We start from the raw sequence: 23383 nt of genomic DNA, 5'->3' as shown, positions 1-23383 counted from the left end.
CTGGAAACCTAGAGGGAGGCAGCAGAGCACATGCATGGAGGCAAAGACTTAGGCATGTAGGGAATTTGTGCTGCAGAAACTTAGGCACTAAGCAGCCAAGTGAGCCAAGGCACCTACAGGGTTGGGCAGCAGCCAAGCAGCAGTTTCGTAGGTCTCAGCAGTGCCTAAAAATGGGACTCAGGCACCGAAGTACCTTTGTGAATACCACCCCATGTCCCTATCCTAGGAGGCCAACAAGTACCGTTCTCCCCCTTCTAACAGAGGCGGTAACTGAGGACCAGAGACACTGCTCAAGCTCACTTCTAGCAGAGTTAGGAAGAGAAGGTCAGTCTCTCCTGGGGCAGACTCAAGTCACTCCCGCTTAGCCATTGCCTTTTGGAATGACTGTGCCAAATCTATGTGCTTAGCTTAGGGTTACCATTCGTCCGGATTTACCCGGACATGTCCTCCTTTTTGTGTTAAAAATAGCGTCCGGGGGGGAATTTGTAAATCACTAAAAATGTCCGGGATTTCCCCCCCATGCAGAGCAGAGCGAGCGGCTGGGAGGGCTGCAGGAAAGTCAGCCGCTCGCATGGGGCTCTGGCAGCCGGAGCCCTTCCCCCGCAGCTTGCCGGGCTGGACTCTGGAGCAGCTGTAGAGCTCCTCCTCCCCCCCCCTCTGCATTCTGAGCCGGCCGGCCTGCCGGGCCGTTTGCATCGGCCTCGGCAGCTCCTCCTCCCCTGCAGCCCAGTGCCCCGCTCCGGCAGCACTGTGCGGGGGCAGGGACCGGGTTGTGTGTTGCGCTGGGGAGCGCAGCCACGTGTCCGGCTCCGCACAGAGCCCAACACCATGTTCTGAGCGGTGGGGTAAGGGGGCCAGGGGACAGGAGAAGGGGCAGGGAGATTTTGGAGGGGGCAGTCAAGAGACGGGGGGGGGCTTTTTGGGGGGTGGAGAAGGTTTTGGGCAGTCAGGATACAGGTAGGGGGTAGGGTCCTGGGGGGCAGTTTGGGGGGGGTCTTAGGAGGGGGCAGTTAGGGGACAAGGAACAGGGAGGCTTAGGTAGGGGGTGGGGTTCTGGAGGGCAGTTAGGAGCAGGGGTCCCAGGAGGGGGCAGTCAGGGGACAAGGAGCAGGGGGGGTGTTTGGGAGTTCTGGGGGGGGCTGTCAGGGGGCAGGGGTGGGGAGAGGGATCGGAGCAGTCAGGGGACAGGGAGCAGAGGGGTTTAGATGGGTCGGTAGTTCTGGGGGGGGCTGTCAGGGGACAAGGAGCAGGGAGGGTTGGGAGTTCTGGGGGGGCTGTCAGGGGTGGGGAGTGGTTGGATGGGGCGTGGGAGTCCCAGGGGTCTGTCTGGGGGTGGGGGTGTGGATAAGGGTTGGGGCAATCAGGGTACAGGTAGGGGTAGGCTCCTAGGGGGCCAGTTAGGATGGGGGGAGGGTCTCAGGAGGGGGCAGTCAGGGGACAAGAGGCAGGGAGGCTTAGGTAGGGGGTGGAGTCCTGGGGGGCAGTTAGGGGCAGGGGTCCCAGGAGGGGGCAGTCAGGGGACAAGGAACGGGGGAGGGTTGGGGGTTCTGAGGGGGGCGGGAAGTGGGAGGGGCAGGGGCGGGGCCAGGGCAGGACGGGGGCGGGGCTCCTCCCGTCCTCTTTTTTGCTTGCTGAAATATGGTAACCCTAGCTTAGCTATGCTGTCTGTGCAATGGAGCTACCCCTGCCCAGCCACGTGAACGAGGCAAGAGGCTGCAGGAAGAGCTGAGCATTGGGCAAGTCTCGTGAAAGCAGAATGTTCAGAGGGTTAGGGCGCTGTGCCGGGGATCGCATATGTGGGGCAGCCCCTGAACCTCTGCTGTAGAGGGTCCAGGGAGCAGAGGGGCCAGGGAGCCATAAGAAAATGGATGGTTGTGTTTGTTCTTTATGCTTTAAAGCAGCAAAAAAGATTTTTAACTTTGGTGAACCCTCCTTTCCAGGGTGTTATAATTCAGCAACCACTTGTCCAATTCACATCAAATTTGGTAGAAATAGTTTACTTCAGTCCCAGATTTAAGGTTCCAATTTTGAGGCTGATAGGATCTTCCTGTAGTTTATAGATGTAGGGTCAAAAATCAGGGTTATAAAGGAAACTATTCGAGTCTTAAACTATGGAGTGACTATCATCACTCCATCATACTAGGATGAAGCAGCCTCTTCCACAGTGGGAATGACTCTGCTCCAACCGGGATGTGTGTGAGGCTAAGCCGTCTGGGTCTGAGAGGATAAGCACATTGCTGTATGCAGATTTCCATGAGGACTCTTTAATTTCATAGCACCATCTAAACGATAATGGTGGCTTTCTGCTTTACAATTTCACTTGCATCTTCAGCCTTGCTACATGCAGGAGAAAAGAGTAAATTCTGCTGCTGTTTAAAAAACATCACCATAAAAGTGCACAAGGACAGATGATACTGAACTGATTCTCTTCTCCTAAATTATTTTTGCTTTATACTATAACTTTAATTCTTTCATTGTCAGGCACCTCCCGGACTAAGGGTCCATTTCACTGACTGTGAGAAGCTGGAAATGTCCCAGTGATCCTGTAACTGCTGGGAAGTTTCTCCTGGGCTCATGAGGTACGTGGCAGGAAGTTCTCATCCTTTAATTTGTTTTTAAAATGCTCCTTTTTCCACTTGAAAAGCTTCACTAATTACTTTAGATGCTCTGTATTTATCCATGTGAACCAGACCCAGAAATTGCAATGCCTTTTCTCACACTGCATTATAAAAACAGACACAAAATACATTTGTTCTTCTTGGCTACTTTCTCTTGTAATTTTACAACCAAAAAGTTAGTGATTTTTGTGATATTTTTCAATGAATTTTGCAAATGCTAGTATTAAGGCCTTTGTCCAGAATATTGGACTGTAATTTGAGATGGTGAACAGTGAAGCAGAGTTTTGCTATGTCTTGTAACATGTCTTTTGACAAAAACAGTAGCAAACACACACATTTTGATGCAATTATTAATTAACACATGTCCTAGGGTTCATATTGTGCTCAATGAATTTGTATCCCAAATTACAGCACATTGCTCACTTGGAATTTGTTTTTTCTTTTCCTTTCTGGTGTGTGAATCAAGTTACAATGAAGATGAGGATTTCCTTCCACTCGCATTGTGCCATGGGCAACCCCTCTCTGTCCAGTTACCTCCTTTTCTTTTTTACGGTCCATATTTCTGCATTGGAATCAGGTAGGAAGCCTCTTGTCACAGGGTGTCTTCTACTTTCTCTCAACAGTTTGAATACCATTGATCTTTTGTTATTTTGAAACAATTCATAATAAGAGCATTTTATGTAAATTTGAGAAAGAAAATCTTTTTTTGGGGGGGGGGGCGCGCCAGGGGAAGATATTGATTTTTCTCCCTTTTTACTCCCCTTGGTCTCAGTATAACCTGTACTCAGTGGACTTTTACATCATATTTCACCTTAAACTTTCCTCCTGTCTCATCTTAAACTTTTGCGACTCTACCTATCACTATTGAATATTTTCATTAATGACTTGGATAATGAACTGGAGAGTATGCTGATAAAATTTGCAGATGACACCAAGCTGGGAGAGGTTGCTACAACTCTGGAAGACAGGATCAGAGTTCCAAATGACCTGGACAAATTGGAGAATTGGTCCGAAATCAACAGGATGGATTTCAATAAAGACAAGATCAAAGCACTTCACTAAGGAAGGAAAAATCAAACGCACAGCTACAAAATGGCGAATAAATGACTAGATGGTAACACTGCTGAAAAGGATCCGGGGCTTACAGTGGATCACAGATTGAATATGAATAAGGCTATGAGTCAGTCATGGAGGTCATGGATTCCATGATTTTATGGGACCTCCATGACTTCCTGAAAATTATGATTCAGCTCCGGGCGGCAGAGCTAAGGCTTCAGCCCTGGGAGGTGGAGCTCAGGCTCCAGCCCCATATAGCGGGGCTTGGGCTTCCATGATTTATTGCTTATTGCCCACATCCTGCTGTGACAATGCGGTTCTGGCGGAACCCAACTGAGAGTGCCAACTCAGGACAAATTGCTAAAACAGGGCAGTTACAGCCCAAGGCTGGGGTTTTTCCACCTCTAAGGCAAACCAAACCAGCCAGACTAGGAGGACTTCGGTCTCATCCCACTGGCTAACCGCAAGTCTCACAAGCAATCTCCTTAGACACTCCAGTTTCCCAGTACTACCACCAGTGCCACATGTTATGGGGACAAATGGTTATGAAAACCAATACCCCAGTAAAAGAAAAAAGTTCTCCTGATCCCAAAGGACCAAGCCCCAGACTCAGGTCAATATACAAGTCAGATCTTACCCACAAATCACGCTGCTGCCAATCCTTTAGAATCTAAAATCTAAAGGTTCATTCATAAAAGGAAAAAGATAGAGATGAGAGTTAGAATTGGTTAAATGGAATCAATTACATACAGTAATGGCAAAGATCTTGGTTCAGGCTTGCAGCAGCGATGGAATAAACTGCAGGTTCAAATCAAGTCTCTGGAATACATCCCCAGCTGGGATGGGTCATTCAATCCTTTGTTCAGAGCTTCAGTTTGTAGCAAAGTTCCTCCAGAGGTAAGAAGCAGGATTGAAGACAAGATGGAGATGAGGCATCAGCCTTATATAGTCTTTTCCAGGTGTAAGAACACCTTTTTGTTCTTACTGTGGAAAATTGCAGCAAAATGGAGTCTGGAGTCACATGGGCCAGTCCCTGCATACTTTGCTGAGTTACAAGGCGTACCTGCCTTCTCTCAACGGGTCCATTATATAGCTGATGGTCCTTAATGGGCCATCAAGCAGGCTAGGCAGAGCTAATCTCAGCTTGTCTGGGATGTCACCCAGAAGCATAGCATAAGTTTGCCATACAGACAGTATAGAGCCAATATTCATAACTTCAACTACAAAACTGATACACACATATAGACAGCATAATAGAGGCAAAGCTTTTCTCTAGGGGCAAAGCTTTTCTTGACCTGCTGCTCACAAACAGGGAAGAACTAGTAGGGGAAGCAAAAGTGGATGGGAACCTGGGAGGCAGTGACCATGAGATGGTCGAGTTCAGGATCCTGACACAAGGAAGAAAGGAGAGCAGCAGAATACGGACCCTGGACTTCAGAAAAGCAGACTTTGACTCCCTCAGGGAACAGATGGGCAGGATCCCCTGGGAGAATAACATGAAGGGCAAAGGGGTCCAGGAGAGCTGGCTGTATTTTAAAGAATCCTTATTGCAATTGCAGGAACAAACCATCCCGATGTGTAGAAAGAATAGTAAATATGGCAGGCGACCAGCTTGGCTAAACAGTGAAATCCTTGCTGATCTTAAACGCAAAAAAGAAGCTTACAAGAAGTGGAAGTTTGGACAAATGACCAGGGAGGAGTATAAAAATATTGCTCATGCGTGCAGGAGTGAAATCAGGAAGGCCAAATCACACTTGGAGTTGCAGTTAGCAAGAGATGTTAAGTGTAACAAGAAGGGTTTCTTCAGGTATGTTAGCAACAAGAAAAAAATCAAGGAAAGTGTGGGCCCCTTACTGAATGAGGGAGGCAACCTAGTGACCGAGGATGTGGAAAAAGCTAATGTACTCAATGATTTTTTTGCCTGTGTCTTCACGCACAAGGTCAGCTCCCAGATTGCTGCACTGGGCAGTACAGCATGGGGAGAAGGTGACCAACCCTCTGTGGAGAAAGAAGTGGTTCGGGACTATTTAGAAAAACTGGACGTGCACAAGTCCATGGGGCCGGATGCGCTGCATCCGAGGGTGCTAAAGGAGTTGGCGGGTGAGATTGCAGAGCCATTAGCCATTATTTTTGAAAACTCATGGCGATCGGGGGAGGTCCCAGATGACTGGAAAAAGGCTAATGTAGTGCCCATCTTTAAAAAAGGGAAGAAGGAGGATCCGGGGAACTACAGGCCAGTCAGCCTCACCTCAGTCCCTGGAAAAATCATGGAGCAGGTCCTCAAGGAAACAATTATGAAACATTTAGAGGAGAGGAAAGTGATCAGGAACAGTCAGCATGGATTCACGAAGGGGAAGTCGTGCCTGACTAACCTAATTGCCTTCTATGATGAGATAACTGGCTCTGTGGATGAGGGGAAAGCAGTGGATGTGTTGTTCCTTGACTTTAGCAAAGCTTTTGATACGGTCTCCCACAGTATTCTTGCCGCCAAGTTAAAGAAGTATGGGCTGGATGAATGGACTGTAAGGTGGATAGAAAGCTGGCTAGATCGTCGGGCTCAGCGGGTAGTGATCAATGGCTCCATGTCTAGTTGGCAGCCGGTTTCAAGCGGAGTGCCCCAAGGGTCGGTCCTGGGGCCGGTTTTGTTTAATATATTTATTAATGATCTGGAGGATGGTGTGGACTGCACTCTCAGCAAGTTTGCAGATGACACTAAACTAGGAGGCGTGGTAGATACACTAGAGGGTAGGGATCGGATACAGAGGGACCTAGACAAATTAGAGGATTGGGCCGAAAAAAACCTGATGAGGTTCAACAAGGACAAGTGCAGAGTCCTGCACTTAGGACGGAAGAATCCCATGCACTGCTACAGACTAGGGACCGAATGGCTAGGTAGCAGTTCTGCAGAAAAGGACCTAGGGGTCACAGTGGACGAGAAGCTGGATATGAGTCAACAGTGTGCTCTTGTTGCCAAGAAGGCTAACGGCATTTTGGGCTGTATAAGTAGGGGCATTGCCAGCAGATCGAGGGACGTGATCGTTCCCCTTTATTCGACATTGGTGAGGCCTCATCTGGAATACTGTGTCCAGTTTTGGGCCCCACACTACAAGAAGGATGTGGAAAAATTGGAAAGAGTCCAGCGGAGGGCAACAAAAATGATTAGGGGTCTGGAGCACATGACTTATGAGGAGAGGCTGAGGGAACTGGGATTGTTTAGTCTCCAGAAGAGAAGAATGAGGGGGGATTTGATAGCAGCCTTCAACTACCTGAAGGGGGGTTCCAAAGAGGATGGAGCTCGGCTGTTCTCAGTGGTGGCAGATGACAGAACAAGGAGCAATGGTCTCAAGTTGCAGTGGGGGAGGTCCAGGTTGGATATCAGGAAAAACTATTTCACTAGGAGGGTGGTGAAACACTGGAATGCGTTACCTAGGGAGGTGGTGGAGTCTCCTTCCTTGGAGGTTTTTAAGGCCCGGCTTGACAAAGCCCTGGCTGGGATGATTTAGCTGGGAATTGGTCCTGCTTTGAGCAGGGGGTTGGACTAGATGACCTCTTGAGGTCCCTTCCAACTCTGATATTCTATGATTCTATGATAATCATAACCAGTAAACCATAACCTTGTCCTAGACACCCCATTTGACCCCCTTTACACAAGATTTGGGTGCCACTACAGGACCTTGGTTGCAACAATGATTTACACGGTCCCAGTTTATGTCAATAACGTCACACCTGCCCATGACTTTTATTAAAAATACCCATACCAAAATCTTAGCCTTAAATATGAGTCAACAATGTGATGGAGATGCAAAAAAGGCTAACTAAGATTTTTAGTGATTATAAGTAGCAGGCATAGAAATCAAAGTTGGTTACCTAAGTAATAAATATAGAAATGCAGTCTAAATTTTAACTTTAACAGACTAAGTAAGATTTGAATCAAGTTGTCTCTCACCCTAACAGATCCTACAGGTAGCTTACAGTTCCTTAATACACAGACTGGACACCCTTCCAGCCTGGGACCATTCTCTTCCAGACGATCTTCCAGGTGTTGAGATGGAGGTTGCGGGGAGAGAGGCCAAGAGATGATGTCACTGTCTCTCTTTTATGCTTTCTTCAGGATGCTAGAAAGATCCTTGCTGTAACGTGAGTTAGGTTGCCCCATTGCATATGTGCCTTCTACAAGAAGTCTCTGAGATAGAAGGCTGGGTGTTGATAAGCCATTAACACCTGTCTGGCCAGCGATGGCGGCTTCTTTGTCCCTACTGAAAGTCCAGCTGTGGGCATCTCTCAACCTCATAACATATTTCAGTAACATGTATAGCAATACTTCATAACTTCACATACAATGATAGTACATAAAATCCACAGCATATTAAGGTCCAACAGATCCACACTTTTAAAATGATACTTCACAAGGCATACTTTTTACAAAACAAACCATAATCACATGATAATAGTGAATATGAGGGGTCCAGGGTGCTAATTTGAGGTAAAGAGTGTCACACTGATCCATCCCATCTTCCATTCCTTGTTGGTTTTTTGCTTTCTCTTAATAGTTTGAGATGCTTGCTCATCCAACTTGGTCTGTAACCCTTCCCTACAAATGTTTCCCCTTGCTTGAGATTCAGGCTTCAGATAGTTTCTGCAACTTTGACTTAATTCCAAACCTCCTCCACAGTCAGATCCTTGAGTTCCTCAGTCTAGTCCAGTTCCCTAATTCCCTTACTTTTTTTAATTTGCTCTTTTGAAATTAAGAACCCTAATTGCAGATCTATTTTTTATCTTTCTATTTAGTTTAAACTGAATTAGCTCATGATCACTTGAACCAAAGTTGTCTCCTACAACTAGCTGTTCTAAGCGGTCCTCACTACTCATGAATGCCAAATCTAAAATAGCATCAGCTCTTTTGGTTTGGTGGCTATTTGGTGAAGAAATATTTGGTCAGCTATCACATCCAGGAAAATCTGGGCCCTACTATTATTAGTAGCACTTGTCCTCCAATCTATATCTGGGAAGTTAAAGTCTCCCATAATCATAAAAAGGTCTCTATCCATATCCAAATCAGATGTGTGGGGGGAGGGGGTCTCTAGCATACTCCAAGCACTATCCAGGGGAGCCTCTGGTAGCTTTCTTCTCCAAAGTGATTTTGACCCAAACAGACTCTGTTTTATCCATTCCATCACTTCTGATTTCTTTACAGTTTAACTCCTTATTAATATACGATTCTACTCCACCACCTTTGCCTTTATTTCTGTCTTTCCTGAACGGCACGTACCCTTCAGTTCCTGTACTCCACTCATGACTACTATTCCATCATGTTTCTGTTAACCCTATAATATCTGGTTTCACTTCCTGCACTGGTAGTTCTAGTTCCTCTATTTTGTTACCCAGGCTCCTTGCATTGGTGTACAAACATCTTAACTGTTGCTGCTTGGCTTCACTCAGATTCCTCACCCGACTGAGTACAGTTATTCTACTTACAGTATTGCCTACTTGACTTTAGCTTCATTGGTATTGGCACTATCTTTCCTCTTACTGTCCATTCTCCTACATACTGCTCTTCCTTTCCCCATTGGAGTATTCTCTCTTGACTTTCCAGCCGGTCAATATTAGAATAAGGCATGAGGATTACATGAGCATCTCCCAGCAGTCTCCCCCCGAGTTCCTAGTTTAAAGCTCTTTTAATCAGTTGTGCCGTCCTCCACCCCAGCAGCCTATTTCCCTCCCTATTCAGGTGGAGTCCATCCCATGAGAACAGTCCTCTGTCCGTGAATGCATCCCAGTCATGAAATATCCCAAAACCCTCTTTGTAGCACCACTGCCTGAGCCATCTGTTGATCATCATAATCTTGTCTTGCCTTCACTCTCTTCCTCTAGGGCCAGGCAGAATCCCACTGAAGATCACCTGAAGACATTTCTTTAAGTGTCTTCCCCAGCTTGGCATAGTCTCCTTTGGTGCATTTCAGTGAGAATCTAGCAGTATCATTTGTTCCCCATGTGAAGGACAATCAGTTAATTCTTTACTGCTTCCATTAGAATTCGTTTCAGCCTCCGGTCCACATTCTGTATCTTAACTCCTGGCAGACAGCACATTCGTCTGTTCTCCGGATCAGCTCTGGTGACAGGCCTGTCTGTTCTTCTTAGTAGGGAGTCCCCAATCATGTAGACCTTCCTTTTCTTGGTTTTGTTGTGATTTTCTGGCCTTCCTCCCAGGGCCAGCTCCAGGGTTTTTGCCACCCCAAGCGGCAGAAAAAAAAAAAAAAAGCCGCGATCGGTGGCACTTCGGCGGCAGCCCCACCGCGCCGCTTCATTCTTCTGCAGCAATTTGGCGGCAGGTCCTTTCCTCCGAGAGGGACTGAGGGACCTGCCGCCGAATTGCCGCTGAAGAGCTGGATGTGCCGCCCCCTTCCATGAGCCGCCCCAACCACCAGCTTGCTGTGCTGGTGCCTGGAGCTGGCCCTGCTTCCTCCTGTTCCTTCTGATTGCAAGTCCTCTTGTCTTTTGTTCACACTTGCAATCTTTTGTGAGTCATCCTGTATCCTTCCCCTCTTCTTATAGGACTAGCCGTTCTTCTCTTCTTCCTTGACCTCCCACCTTCTGTGACTGCCTGCTGTGCCCCTTCTTCATTTTCCAACTCAGCAAACCTATTCCTGAGCTCTATTTCTCCTTCATTAGCCAGTCTTTCCCTCTGCCTGGTTCTCATAGTCACATGCTTCCAGTGGCCGCATTCCTCATCCAGCAGTCTCCCCTCAGAGTTCATCAGTGCAGCTTGCATCTGCCAGTCTTGACTTTTCCCTTCAGCCTTCTCTTGTCTTCCCTCCATCATCTGCTTGAATCCCCATCAAAACTAAACAACCATAGTTTCCACTTGCATCTCCAAGTCTCTGATCTTCTCTTCCATCTAGTCTAACAGGCGGCACTTCATACAAACCAAGCTCTTTTTGTGTACCCGCTTCTGGATAATTTACATCCTGCAGCTTCCACATCTGATTGTCTTCATTGTCTCACCTATTCCTTGTCTCACTACCACTGCTGCCTCTGTATCTGTCACAGCCTTCCCGCCTAAGCTCCTGTCATGGAGAAAATAACAAATCCCCAAACAAAATCCCCCCCCTCAATGAACACCAAAGCAGAAACAGGCCACTACACACTCCCTTCCCCAACCTCCCACTCAAACGCCCCTGTTTTCAGCTCTGTTTGCTGGTTCCTGTGCCACTGGAGGGCTGCTTGGCTGCCTTTATAGACCCCCAATCAGAGAAGCCCCACTGCCTAATCAGGGAAGCCCTGCCCCCTAATCTGAACTCTGCTTCTCTCACAAAAAACTATGCCCTACCAGCCTCTGCAAACTGAAGAAAAAAGGAGAAAAAGAAAAAAAGAAAAAAATCCACATAAAACTACAAAAACTCACTCACTGTCCCCTATGGAATAGGTGCTTGCCTCCTTCCTTCTCCTCCCACTGAACTCCCACTCAAACTCCCCTGTTTTCACCTCTTATTTATTTATTTACTTATTTTTGCTGGCTTCTGTACCAGCCATTGGATTGTGTTATAGCTTTCTCTGCTAAATTGAGCTCATTATCAAGTCATTCCTTAATCTTCTCATAGCTCTTCTCTGAACCCGCTCCAATTTATCAACATCCTTCTTGAATTGTGAGAACCAGGACTGGACACAGAATTCCAGCAGGGGTGTCACCAGTGTGAAATACAAGGAAGTTCTGTGACCTGTGTTACACAGGAGATCAGACTAGATGATCACTTCTGGCCTTGGAATCTATGAATCTATGATGCAAAAGTTTGAATTGCACATTACACAAATAAGTCAAATATATGAAACAGAGTGATTTGAACTGAATGTGACTGACACATGCTGTAAATTCATTTTGTGTGATGTGCTACCAAGCAGAGAATGTCATAAGTGGAAGGGGTAAAGAAGGATTTTGTACTATATTTGATTGTTTTTCAAATATCTATATTTGAAAGGATACATAGCAAGTTACAAATATAAAACAAAGTACTTTTTTTTTCAGTTTAGCTTATGTCACTGGGGAAGGGGTTTAAGGCAAGCTGAAAAAGGTCACTATTATACCAGAATAAGGGGGTCCACATAGGAGTTATACCAGTATAATTACACCTGGATAACCAGTAAAACTTTCCCATGTAGACCAGGCCTTAAGCTCCACAGCATGTCACAGACACAGCCTCTCCTTTCAGGTGTTCTGTATCATCCTTCTCTCTAGAGGCCACCTGCCTCAGTTCCAGTCTAGCAAACAGTCTTCCACAGGTTAATTGTTCTGGTTTCAGCCATTAACCAGCTCACAACATTTAGAGACAGAAATCACCCATTTTTTAATTCTCTCTGGATTGGTATTGACTAGGAAAAGTGGCTGAGTTTAGCTCAAGGGTTAGCTAACATGTGCTAGCTAAGCCTGTCCTAACTTGACCTGTTTTCCAGTGCAGATACAGTGAGACACCATTAGCTCAGTTTTAGCTGGTCAAGTTGCAGCCTAGGCAATTGTGAGAGATCACCATTCATTACCTATGAAAGCAATCCAGCTCCCCTCTGGTCTAATTTTCTGTGTGTCTTGGTTCCTTTAACAGTGAATTTCAAGGTGATTGGACCTGATCATCCCATCATGGCCTCTGCAGGTGAAGATGCCCTGTTACCCTGTCACCTCTTCCGTAACACAAGTGCTCAGAAGATGGAGGTGCGCTGGTACCGATCCAAGTTCTCTGAACCTGTCCATCTGTATCAGAATGAAAAAGATCAGGCTGAGCAGCAAATACCAAATTATCAGGGCAGAACAGAGCTGCTGAAGGATGGTATTGTGGATGGAAGCGTTGTCCTGCGTATACGCAACATCACCCCCTCTGACCATGAGCAGTTTATCTGTTTCTTCCGATCAAGCAGATTTTATGCGGAAGCCACTCTGGAACTGAAGGTGACAGGTCAGTAACTTGGGCTGCTAATTTGAATTCCCAGCAGAATAATAATTTATTTTGATGTGGAACTTGATGTGTCTCATTTTCATGCGAGTATCCAGAATTCCCTTCTATCTGCCAGTTATTTCCCATCAGTTGTTCAGGAGCCTATGCCCTGGGCATAAGCTAACAGATTTCAATGTGTGTCTCTCCACATTCTGGGTGTTCTTTTCACATCTTTGTTGTGCAAGAACTGTTAGAAAATCTATAAGTTCCTACATGGGAACAAATATTTGATAATGGCTCTTCAGTCTAGCAGAGAAAGGTGTAACACAAGCTAATGGCAGGAAGTCGAAGCTAGAGAAATTCAGACTGGAAATAAGGCATAATTTTTTAATAGTGAGAGTAATTAACTATTGCAGTGGTTCTCAAATTGTGGTCCGCGAGCTCCATTCAGGTGGTCCGCAGATAGTTCCCTCTAAGGCCGCACATGAGAGAATGAAGGGCCACCCACCCAGGCGTGGCTCCACTAATTAGGTGCCTGGACCCTGGAGAAGACACACATGTAAGGTGAGGTTGTGGCCTTGGGGGGAATAGGGGGTAAGTGGGAGGGGGCAGTGGGGTGAGAAGAGGAGGTGGGGGGAATTGGGGATGTACAGGGCTGCAGCAGCCAAAGAAAGGCGACTTTCCCCAGCTCCAGGGCTGCGGCTGCTGGGGAGGGAAGGCCCTCCTTCCCAGCCTCAGCTCTCTGGCTGCTGGGGCTGGGGAGAGACCCCCCCTCCTTCCCAGTCCCAGCTCTGTGGCTGCTGTGGTGAGGGACAGACCTCACTCCTTCCCAGCCTCAGCTCTGTGTCGGCTGTGGTGGGGGAGAGAGGCACATCCATCGCATTAGAAAGGTAAGAATACTGATATTAAAATATGAGTTGTGTGCTTTTATTTGTAGAACAAAAAAAATGTTAATTATTATTAAGGTGGTTTTTTATCCAATGCGCTTTACAATAGCTAGTTAATGGTACAACAACTTTTGGAAAGATCGTTAAGTGGTCCGCTGACACCCTCAGCAATTTTCAAGTGGTCCCCAAACAAAAAAGTTTGAGAACCACTGAACTATTGGAACAACTTACCAAGGGTTGTGGTGGTGTCTCCTTCACTGGCAATTTTAAAATCAAGATTGGCTGTTTTTCTAAAAGATGTGCTGTCAGAATCATAATGGTCCCTTCTGGCCTTGGAATCTATGAATCTGTGAATGAACCTATGAAAGACTTTTAAAGACTATTAGACCTTTAATTTTGGAGAAAACAGAAGAGGAGATAAAAAGGTGAAGAAAAATGCTTGAAAATCAGCTCTTGTTTCTTGCCACACAACTTCTAAGGGTGTGTGCAGGAGAAAGAGAAACATCCTTTTCTGATGACTTGAAGTGTCCATCCTAGAAAGGGCTGGAAACTACAGAGAGAGCAGCATCTACAGCAGCAGGACCAGATCTTTTATTTCTTCTTTTGATTATGTTTCTTTGTCTTTGACCTACACTGACTGAGATCCAAATCCATTTTGGGACTCGTGTGAAGTGAGGGGTTTCCCCTGGAAAAATACTCAGGGCTCAGAGAGGGGGTAGCTCCAGGTTATTACAACAAAGGCAATGCAGATTCTTTGATTAGAGAATGAATTGTCAGTTGCCTCCCTGCCATGCTTTGTGGGGACATTCTATGAATACTTGAGAGTCCCCAACCCAACTCCCCCCAGTGTGCAAACAAGGCCTAGCAGAGCCCCGTGTGATATTGCTAGATACGGTATTGATTTCTGGGAGCTGTAGTCTTTGAGGTTAGAGAACTAGCAGGAAGGGTAAGCGCATCTGTATGCGCCGAGGCCAGGGGCTGCTGCAGCAGCTGCTTCTGGAGCTGTTTGATGTTGGATTTCACTTTTTTGGTCTCGGCCTCCACTGCTCAACAAAGTGGTGACTAGGATGGCTCTCCTGCCCCTGAATCCACCTGCACCCTTTCTTCAAAGCCTAGGAGAGCTTCCAATTGCTTTTAATGCTTGGATAAGAGTATCTGAGTACAATGTCCCTGCAGCTAATGACAGAGAACTCTCTGAAGTAAGAAAATGTGCTTTGCTTATTTAAGTGCCTTGGAGCAGAAGGGCAGCTATATGTTACACTCTTCCCTTCTGAAGAATAAATATGATACAGCACTCTCTGCATTAATTTTTGTGTGTGTCTAAAGTGAATGTGGTAGCTGCATGCTATAAATTCCACCAGCGTGGAAACCAGGGGAATTGACAGATCAGTATATTGCTGCTTTAAGGGAACTGATTGTCACATGTGATTTTTGGCAACATGGCAGATGAAATTATTTGAGATCGGTTCATGGAGAAAACAGCTGTGCCTTGTATTAGAGAACATCTACTGCTTGAACCAGAATTGAAATGGCAGAAAGCTGTAACCATTGCTAATCACATTGTGGAAGCAGAGAAAAGAACTGACTGAAGGGAACTGCAATGCATGATGGTTGTTAGCAAGAGTCAGGCTTCGTTAGCAAGAGACAGTCTTTGTTAGCAAGAGTCAAGCTACCCTGTTTCCCCGAAAATAAGACATCCTCCGAAAATAAGGCCTACTTACAGTTTTGCCTCTCGTTGTAATATAAGGCATCCCCCCGATAATAAGACCTCCCCGATAATAAGGCATCCACCGATAATAAGGCATTTTTCATTTCTGAAAAATAAGACATCCCCTGAAAATAAGACCTAGCGCATCTTTGGGAGCAAAAATTAATATAAGACACTGTCTTATTTTCGGGGAAACAGGGTAGCTGTGACCCTGATAACCCTGATAACGCGAGATTTGTAGAAGCGAGGATTGTGTGAGACGGGTGAGAAAGAACTGTGTAAGAAGTCATTGTGACCTCAGTATAGATAAGGTGTAGAAGACCTTGTGTAGATAAGGTATAGAAACTAATTGTATGTAGGCAAGAGTCAAAACAAGTGAGGAAATGAGATATCAAGATGGCCTATGTATAAACAAAATGCTGCTGTCCCTCATTATTTCTGTAATGAAAGGTATAAATGCTTGCTGTAATTAGTTACCAGTGAGAGACCTGCTTAGCTCTCTCCCTCTGCACATGTGAGAGTTAATAAAGCTCTGACTTGTTGTACCTAAACAAAATAGTGAGAACTCAGTTTTTCTCCGACAATTTGGGGGCTCGTCCGGGATGGCAACGCCCACTGAGGCAACGGCAGCTGCTACGGATCGTTCCCCTTCGAACCCCATGGCGCCACAATAGAGGTAAGAGACCTTTTGAAATCTCTATTGGGGTGTCGGAGGAGGACTGTCCGTGGGGCCGTCTGCCCCTGTTGGGCTCACGCCATCCGAACTTATTGACTGTGCAGCAAGGTCAGATGCTGAGCGGCGTAATAGGGGAATTGTTTGCCGCCCCCTGTAAGCATATGCTAGGTGCATAGGGTTTGCACCTGTATTGAGGAGTTGTTACTGCCTCAAGAGGGGTTTTTACCGCCTCAAGTGATGCATCGAGGTACTTGGGAATAGTACCTGGAGGTACTCAGGAGTAGTACCTGGTATAAGGCCTTGGTATGTGTGCATGTGTGTGGTCTGTGTGTGTGTGTGTGCACTGTATGAATTGAGTGTTACCGGAAGACGCCCAGAGTACTCTGCGAAGTCTTTTGGCTCGTGACCAGAACTACTCTAACGCAAGCCCGGTAACTAGAGGATCTTTTAGGAGATCCGACCCATGTAGGTTGACTCGGCCTGGCATCGTCCGGCGAGGAGGCTACCTGGGTCTAGGAGTGTGTGAACCCATCTTCCCTCCCCTTTTCCTCTCCGTGTGAGCCACTGACAGTCTGACCATCTCACTGGATGCAACAGAGTAAGCGGCGCTTTCTCTCTGAGATTAGCCGACGCTCTTTGCTGAAGGGAGGTGTAGGGGGTCATGGCCATCCTCGTTAGTCACTCCTGTGTGAATACCCTGTAGGGAGAGATCCTTAGTTTATGAGCCGCTAGCGCAGACAGGGCATCCTTCCCCTTTGAGTGTGTGATTGGAAAATGGGTGGGGGACAGTCTAAGTCTTCCCTCTCACCCCCTAAGGGTACCCCAGCTTATTTCATGTACGTACATTATGGCCCGAAAACCTGCAGGTATTTAAATAGTTGGAATCTTTACACGCGTGCAAATCCATCTAAACAATGTCCACTAGAAGGTACCTTTGATTTAGACAAACTTAAATACCTTAAAGAAACTCTGGCTTCACCAAAAGCCTCTGATACACAGTGGGAGCAATTTGTCTGTTGGTGGGAGGAAGCAACAAAGAGACTCCACGAGTCTCGAGTGCGGAGTCTAAAGGACTCCCAGGAAAAGTTAAAAGCCCAAGTGCAACATTTACAGCTTAAATGCAAGGCATCCAGCTGTCTACCCCCTAGAGCGATTCCTTCTGCTCCTGTGTATCCTAATCCCGTTCAAGCAATTCCTTCTGCTCCCCTTTATCCCCAATTAGTTAGATCTGACAGTGAGGAGGAAACTGCTGAGGATATTTTAGATTTCTTCAGTAACATTCAGCAGCAGCAGCAGCCCGTGCTGCCTCCTCCCCCTGCACAGCATGGGTCTGCTAACGAATCTCACCCGGCAGTGCCAGTTTCACCACCGCATGTATCAGCTGCACACATTGTTCTCTCTTCCCCTGGGAGAGAAGCCTCCTCTTCACCACAAAGAGGTGATTCTGAGCCTCCCAGTAGCTCTCCTGATTCTAATCCCTCTGAGGAAAGTACCCGTTATCTTACTAGAAGTGTGGCACATGCACTCCAGGTTCCTTTAAGAGGCCTGGAACTATTTCTCAAATGCGTACTTTTCTTGGCATGACTGGGTACTGTAGACAATGGATTTTAGGCTATGCAACAATGAAGTGGGCTGTAGTCCACGAAAGCTTATGCTCTAATAAATTTGTTAGTCTCTAAGGTGCCACAAGTCCTCCTGTTCTTCCTTTTAATGATTAAACCCTTACAGGATCTGACTAAGTCAGGTACCCCTGAGCCTCTTCCTTGGTCTCCTTTGATTGTTGCTGTCCCTCATGCTGTGGCTGCTCTCTTGTTAAAATCTAAGACACAGCATCTATCCACGTCTCGTCTTACAAAATATGAGCTTGTCTTGTTGTCTTCATCTCATATTACTTTGGCTCGTTGCCCTGTTCTAAATCCTGCCTCCTTGTTGCCTGGGCCCGAAGACGGAGACCCACATGACTGTGTGTCTGTGACATCGGTTCTCTCTCGTCCAAGAGATGATTTACTAGATGTGCCTTTGCAAAATCCTGATCTTATTTACTTTGTAGATGGTTCGTGCTTGCGAGATTCTAAGGGCAAATTGGTTGCTGGTTATGCTGTGTGTTCTGCACATGCTGTTATTGAAAGTGCTTTCCTTCCTTCTGTGTTTTCTGCTCAAGTGGCCGAACTTGTGGCTTTAACTCGAGCCTGCATTCTCGCTCAGGATCAAGCAGTTACAATCTATACAGACTCTCGTTATGCTTTTGGAGTGGTACATGATTATGGGTTGCTCTGGAAGTATAGAGGTTTTCTTACATCCACTGGTTCTCCTATTAAGAACAGTCTGTATGTCTCTGCTCTTTTAGATGCTCTTTTATTGCCCAAAGCTATAGCTGTCGTGAAATGTACAGCTCACCAGACCCCTCATGATGAAGTTACCCGTGGAAATGCTTTGGCAGACTCTGCAGCCAAAGCAGCGGCCCTTTCTGCACCTCAGGCTGAATATACTTGTGCTTTGATTGAACAGCCTCCACTAGCCTCCCTTGAGGATCTGGCCAAGATCCAGGAAGCTGCACCGGCAGCTGAGAAACGTTTATGGAGTGCTAATGGCTGTATTCTACACCCTGATCATCTTTGGCGTGCCCCAGCTGGTCGCCTGGTTGCACCGAAGATGCTAATGCCCTATCTTGCTCATGTATACCACGGAATGGCTCACGTGAGCAAAGGGGGGATGGTTGCTGCAGTTAACCGAGATTGGTGTGCATTCGGGTTCCCAGTCATTGCACATCACTACTGTCAACAATGTGTGATTTGTCAGCAGCATAACATTGGTAAAGCTGTTAAAGTTAGGCAGGCAGCTCACCCTCCCCCTTGGGGACCTTTTGTAAATATTCAGATTGATTTCATTCAACTGTCTAAATGTTGTGGCTATGAATATGTATTGGTTTTGGTGGATGTATTTTCAAATTGGGTTGAAGCTTTTCCCTGCAGGAAAGCAGATGCCAGGACTGTTGTGAAACTTCTGCTTAAAGATTTTGTACCACGATTTGGCATCCCTGTGAGTATCAACAGTGACCGTGGAACTCATTTTACTGGACAGATTGTAAAGGAGTTATGTGCAGCTTTGCAGACTCAACACAACCTTCACTGTCCCCACCATCCGCAGTCTGCTGGGACAGTGGAACGCCAGAATGGAATTCTGAAAAATAAACTGGCCAAGATTTGTGCTGAAACAAACTTGAAGTGGCCAGATGCCCTTCCTCTGGCACTAATGAGTATGAGGGCCACTCCCAATCGAAAGACTGGACTCAGCCCTCATGAGATTCTGACAGGGCGCCCGATGAGACTACCAACTGCGCCCCCACTGACCCTAGCTCAGATAGACATTCATGTAATGGATGACACAATGCTTAAGTATTGTCAGGCACTAATGAAATGTGTTAAGTCTTTCTATACACAGGTGAAAGAAGCACTACCCAAGGATCCTGTGCAGCCCTGCCACTCGCTGGAACCAGGAGACTGGGTCTACATAAAGGTCCATCAGCGAAAGACTGCCCTGGCTCCACGCTGGAAAGGTCCTTTCCAAGTCCTGCTAACTACCAACACTGCTGTGAAGTGCCAAGGACTGCCCACCTGGACCCATGCTTCGCACTGCAAAAAGACCCCTCTGCCTGGAGAGGATTCTCCAGCAGCTGATCAGCCTATTTCTCCTGCTAACTCTGCTGTGCCTCCTGGACAGCAGGGAAAGAGGACAAGGTGAAGTGCTAGTAACCTCTCCCTTGTCCACTGACAGATCTACTGTGCCTTTGAATTCTTTTACAGGAATCACACCAGTACAGGGTGAAGTGCTAGTAACCTCTCCCCTGTATTATGGTGAATCACAACTGCTTTTGAAGAAGAAAAGAAGAAACACTCGCTCTGCTGAAACCACCAAAGTCCAGAACTTTCTAACTACAAAAGACATTAAGAACTGGCCCTGGTGGAAGAAACGAAGTATTGTTTATTGGCAAGGAGGGAACTGTGGGGAACGTTCCTGGGAATGTGGGGTCCAGTGGTGGGGTGGATTCTTTCCAGGATCAGGGCTTTGTGCTTATGGACAGGTACCTTCAGGATGCACTGCCCTCCCTAATTGGCTTTCAGATGATGAATATCAAAAACGCCTTGCCACCACAAAGACTACACCTACCACTAGTCCCTTGACCCTTGCCACCACCACTGTAACTAAGCCAGGTACAGGCTGGAGTTGGTGAGTTACATGTTATCTCCGCCCTTAGTTCTATGACCCAGAAGTTAATGACAGAGATGGTATTGAATATCACTGAGGCTGGGAAGGCATTGCAGTGGGATCTAGCATGCTCAGAGATTCAGGATTTCTTGAATGACCAGCTAATGGCCATTCTGAATGATCTAGAGCACCAGGCTTGGCCCACTGCCCTTACAGACACATCAGGAGTACCATCTGACCTGTGGCCATGGAGACATACTTGGAAACTTTCTGGGTGGAAGTGTGGACGTTCTCAGTGCTCCTTCCAAGCATATGGACCGGTACAGGGGGTGTGGGCTCCCACATACCGTATCCTGCCGGGTCCATGGGGAGGATGCATATGGGATTGAGTAATTCATCGAGACATCTGGGAAATTAGACCACCTGGTATGCCCAATCGATTCTTAGTTAGTGCTCCTAGGATTACACCTGACATTTGGATGGGGTTAGGTAACCTGTGGACATTCTGGCCATTAGAACCCCCACAGCTTCAGTGTACACGTAAACTGAAGCCAGGAGAAGTTGTCACTGTCTATGACTACGTTTGCTGGGAGGGTAGGGGACAAGGAACTACCCTGACAGGACACTTACTCTTCCAAGCTAATGATAGCTGTGTGTATGTTAATGACACCATATCACAAGACATACATTTTAATCTCACTACCACTGCAGGCAATCATATCATTTACTGGCCTGCAGATAGAGTTTTTCAAGTAGCCCTTAGGTTCCAGATACCCTTTAATTGGACTAGCTTACTATCTGATAGATTTCAAAATTTGCTTTCATTGTTACCTGAGATTCAGAAAATCTCTGAGGTACAAGGGCAAATTCACATGCTTCAAAATGTATATCAAGTAGAAAAGTATGCCTTTCACACTGCTTATAGAGTATCTACCTTATGTACTAAATATGATGTATTGTGCTTTATGACAAAGGCTGTACAACAACCCCATTATAGTATTGCTATGGGAATGTTATTGCTTGTATTGTTATTAGTTAGTTTAGGATTATGTTATCGTTGTTGTAAAAGACGTAATAATAGTAATACCTTTCATGTTCATGCTAATCATGCATTATCATTACATCCAATCAAAACCCCTAAGGTTGAAGCATCTGATTTAGAATCTGAAGTCCAGGACTTGATGCAAATAGAGATTTGAGAATGTTTGTTGTACTAGAAGTACAAAAGAGGGGGGTTGTGGAAGCAGAGAAAAGAACTGACTGAAGGGAACTGCAATGCATGATGGTTGTTAGCAAGAGTCAGGCTTCGTTAGCAAGAGACAGTCTTTGTTAGCAAGAGTCAAGCTAGCTGTGACCCTGATAACCCTGATAACGCGAGATTTGTAGAAGCGAGGATTGTGTGAGACGGGTGAGAAAGAACTGTGTAAGAAGTCATTGTGACCTCAGTATAGATAAGGTGTAGAAGACCTTGTGTAGATAAGGTATAGAAACTAATTGTATGTAGGCAAGAGTCAAAACAAGTGAGGAAATGAGATATCAAGATGGCCTATGTATAAACAAAATGCTGCTGTCCCTCATTATTTCTGTAATGAAAGGTATAAATGCTTGCTGTAATTAGTTACCAGTGAGAGACCTGCTTAGCTCTCTCCTCTGCACATGTGAGAGTTAATAAAGCTCTGACTTGTTGTACCTAAACAAAATAGTGAGAACTCAGTTTTTCTCCGACAACATCGAATCAGCAATGGTGGAGGTGAATATAATGAGCTCAGGGAACAGCAGGTGCGATGCAAGCCGTGCAACCACTACATCTGGACTACAACAAGGCAACTGAAAAATTACAAGGGCAATGTAAATGAGAAGTAACATGCCCAGTGATTTCAAAACACACAAGGAAAAGAATGTCACCACTGTGAATGTAACACCCCACTACAGATTACACAGGGATCGGCAACTTTTGGCACGTGGCCTGCCAGGGAAAGCCCCTAGCAGGCTGGGCCAGTTTGTTTACCTGCCGCATCCGCTGCTTTGGCCGATCGCAGTGTAGATAAATCTCTGATAATTTTCATATGACTTTACATTGTGCCTCTTCATATAACCTTGTGGTGGGTCTACCCACGTGTGACCTCTGTTTTCATGGGACTTTGTATCAAAGCCTCATTTAGAAACTTTGCATTGCCCTTGGTATAATATTATAGCCCCTAAGGATAGAATAAGATAGAAGAAAAAATTCTGTTTGCTAGCAGTAGAACAAGAGCTCTCCCCCCCCCCACTCTTAATCAATTGCCCTGTTGAATGAATGAGGTGTGAATGAGGAAGGCATGGAAGGCAGCACCTCCAGACAGCCTCAACTGTTGGAGAGGGGCTGGGAGCCAGACCCAAGGACAATAAAACGTGTCAAGTGGGCTCATTAAAAACAAGCAGACATACCCACGGCCTCGGGGGTTAGAAGCAAGCACCTTCTTTTGGAAACACCCTCTTTGCAGCATTGGGACAACACTCAAAAGAAAGCAGCACAAAGGACCAATGGACACAGACACAGAGTTTGAATCTGGTATAGATTTGCATAAGAGGAAAGCTGCTATAAAAGTGAGGTGTCTTGCAGAGGACCCCGGGTCTCGTCTTGTCAACATGGGAGCATCGATCCGGATCGGCAGAAGCCCGGCTCCACCCCCTCCCCCATCTAACTCACCTGGCCAGTGAAGTTAAGGGGAGCAACTAATTGGTAACAACAAGACGGAGTGTATTTGTGTGTGTGTGTGTGTGTGTGAGTGTAAGTGTAATATATTATATGCATATAATACAGTGTTAATGAATACATGTATTGCTAATAAATGTGGCGTTCTGCCTTATTCCCCCTGAAAAGATCCTGTGCAGTACTTTAAGTACAACAGCAGCTCCCGCTGGCCGCAGTTCACCATCCAAGGCCAATGGGGGCTGCGGGAAGGGTGGCCAGCATATCCCTCGGGCTGCGCCACTTCCTGCAGCCCCCATTGGCCTGGGACAGTGAACCGCAGCCAGTGGGAGCCGCAATCAGCCGAACCTGTGGACGCAGCAGGTAAACAAACCAGCCCAGCCAGGCCCGCCAGGGGCTTACCCTGGCAGGCTGTGTGCCAAAGGTTGCCGATCCCTGGACTATACTGGAAAGCTTGCAGAGGGAGCTCAGTGGCCTGCAAAAAGAGCGGACATTTCCCTAAGGTATGCTAACGCAACCCATCCTAATCAACAAGTACGTGCGGTTACCATGCCAGAGGTAACTTACTGCATTGGGTGTGGATGGAAGCAGCTCCACAGACACTGTGGATAAAATAACGTGT

At 46.4% G+C, this 23383-nt stretch overlaps 1 long non-coding RNA gene across 3 annotated transcripts; it reads left to right on the top strand.

Annotated features, from left to right (window-relative positions):
* Positions 1-661: 661 nt before the first annotated feature.
* LOC101952104 (uncharacterized) lies at positions 662-21769 on the top strand. 3 transcript variants are annotated; one of them, XR_010592796.1, is made up of 6 exons: positions 662-845; positions 2482-2579; positions 3085-3195; positions 7629-7811; positions 12266-12613; positions 19305-21769. It is a non-coding gene; the product is annotated as an uncharacterized LOC101952104 (long non-coding RNA). The 3 variants fall into 3 exon arrangements; XR_010592794.1 differs by lacking the exon at positions 7629-7811; XR_010592795.1 differs by lacking the exon at positions 7629-7811 and having other exon boundaries at positions 706-845; positions 19290-21769.
* The last annotated feature ends 1614 nt before the right edge of the window (positions 21770-23383 follow it).

Source organism: Chrysemys picta, chromosome 15 (assembly GCF_011386835.1).
Source record: "Chrysemys picta bellii isolate R12L10 chromosome 15, ASM1138683v2, whole genome shotgun sequence".
Classification (NCBI taxonomy): domain Eukaryota; kingdom Metazoa; phylum Chordata; order Testudines; family Emydidae; genus Chrysemys; species Chrysemys picta.
The sequence above is the reverse complement of the archived record's forward strand: the minus strand, read 5'-3'. Positions and strand labels throughout refer to the sequence as shown.